The sequence below is a fragment of the Alosa pseudoharengus genome, unplaced genomic scaffold (genome assembly GCF_046254945.1).
Source record: "Alosa pseudoharengus isolate Yale_2024_CS ecotype anadromous, Long Island Sound unplaced genomic scaffold, YU_APseudo_1.1 YU_APseudo_1.1_scf_13, whole genome shotgun sequence".
In the NCBI taxonomy this organism is placed as follows: domain Eukaryota; kingdom Metazoa; phylum Chordata; class Actinopteri; order Clupeiformes; family Clupeidae; genus Alosa; species Alosa pseudoharengus.
The window spans coordinates 39,993,661-39,996,160 of record NW_027468598.1 but is presented as its reverse complement, the minus strand read 5'-3'; positions in this window follow the sequence as shown (position 1 = coordinate 39,996,160).

The window sequence follows — 2,500 nt, the reverse complement described above, 5'->3', positions numbered from 1 at the left end:
TTCACCCGGTGTTTATACTACCCCCGACCTAGTATTTCCTCCGGACATTATGTAAATGTGCTGTGTCTGAACGAGGCGTAGAACATGCGGTTAAAATTCACACCTAGTGAGAGGGCGTGTTGGTGACGTTTCTTTCGTGCGTCCATGTGGTTAAATCTGACTTAAATGCCAGTGTTATGATGGAGTGGCATAGTGCTGTCCAGAAAATCTCCGACATGGAAAGATGCAGACATCATGGAGCTACTGTCCATGAGGGCATACAACATTTTGATAAAACACCTGAAGGGAATGGCACGTTGTAGCCTACAACTGCATGGCAAGGCCAAACGAATTCAAAAGACTGAATCATCATAAGCAGAAGGCGCTGAAAAGGCAGTAGCCTACAGCGACGTCGTTGACGACAATAACAGGAGTATTTAATAAATTGTTAGCCAACACGGTTTTCTGTTCATTGATAGCCTTAGGCAGAATTAGGCTACAGAAAAGAATACAGGATTTTTTTTTCTCTCCCGGCAGTAAAGACAGTAGATTCGTGTTTAAAATTAAATGAAAACTAAAGGTATAGGCTATAGGCTAATTATGACCATCCAGAGGAGGCTGGTGATCTGTCAAGAATGATGAAGATCGTAAGATACAGATGGTTTTATTGTTGCTGTCATTATTACCACAAACACGAATTGACAACGAAACCATGGCGATCGTGGGTTATATCTTGCCTGCTTATTAGGCCATGCACAGCCCTGTCAGAACTCCGTGTAGCATGCATACTGGCAGTTTTCATAAACCATCACCAACTAGTTCGCACTTTGGATATAGCCTATCGTTGGATTGTGAAAAGCCCAATTTCGAATAACTACAGTACAACAGATGAGGTAGGGTGCATCTTTTGCAATTAGAATTTCGTGTTGGTGAGACCTGTTGCCTATCAGTAGACATGTCATCTCGAGTTCCACGACAGCTTAGCTAGTGCCACCGAAATATGACACTGAAATCCTTTCACTATTGGAGTCGCTCAGATAGAAACAGCTGTAACGTGGTTAGGACACTTTTGCTGTGGAGTGGAGACGCCATAAGTTAGGTGTGGTTTTGACAATCAGAAAAGCAATATACTGAAATAGTTTAATGATGTAAAGTCAAGTGCTGGTCTGGTGTGTGTGCACGCAGTTTTTATTGATGAGTCGGAGTGGCAAGGGCATTATAAAACTTCTCGCTCTTAGGCCTACTCATACACCGCGTTGAAATGGCGTAGCTGTCTAAATTCAAATCATATCATGCTAGGGGAGAAATCGTTGGACATCCATTATTTTGTTATTCAGCACCCATGGTCAAAAATATGTTCCCGCACGCCTGCATGGGGATAGTATGCTTTTGGAAAAAAATAAATAATGAAAAAACTTCACTGTTATGTAGTATTTTGTTTGTTGCTTAAAAACGTTGTATGATGGCCTTGAAGTCTTGAGTTAGCCTACTGAATTGGCTGGTAGCCTACCATAAAGTGTGTGCATGCTCTCTCTCTCCAACGCAAACCAGATTCTGGCACATAACGTTGAAAACAGATAAATGTGTTTACTCGAAGCACACATACAAATACTGTATGTGCGCACTTACGTGACTATCCTACTTCGAGTATTACGCACAATAGATTTCTCTTCTTTAGCCTATAATGCATAGGCTACACTTTGTAAACAAAAAGCAGCTGTGACAGGCAGCGGCCGCATGTATTCTGCGTCATATATCTCGCATCTTGTGAACTCTAAGCCCCCACCCCTCGACAACCACACGGAGATTCTGTAATGTGCGTGTATGTCGTTCACACATACGTCCGTATAAGGTCAGTATTAGGTCCGCAGGTTAGCATCATATCTGAATCATCCGAAGGGTAGGACCTCCGTTTGACAAACCTCCGCATGTACTCCGGAGGTTATATCTGAAAGCGCTTTCTCTCTCTCTTTCTCACACACACACACACACACACACACACACACACTGTCATCCTCTCCCTATCTCTCTTTCCTATACCCCATCTGTTAGTTTGGTCTTGTATTGTGTGTGTGTGTGTGTGTGTGTGTGTGTGAGGGAGTGAGTGTGTGTATATATGTGAGTGTGTGTGAGAGAGACAGAGGTAATGAGTGTGTGTGTATGTGAGAGAGTGAGTGTGTGTGAGAGGGAGGGGGAGTGAGTGTATGTGTATGTGAGTGTGTATGTGAGAAATAGTTAGTGTGTGTGTGTGTATGTATGTGAGAGTGAGTGTGTGTGTGTGTGTGTGTGTATATTAGAGAGTGAGAAAGTGTGTGTGTGTGTGTGTGTGTGTATATTAGAGAGTGAGAGAGAGAGAGAGAGTGTGTGTGTGTGTGTGTGTGTGTATGAGAGTGAGTGTGTGTGTGTGTTTGTGTGTGTGTGTGTGAGTGTGTATATTAGAGAGTGAGAGAGAGAGAGAGTGTGTGTGTGTATGTGAGAGTGTGTGTGCGTGTGTGCGTGTTGTATGAGTGTGTATATTAGA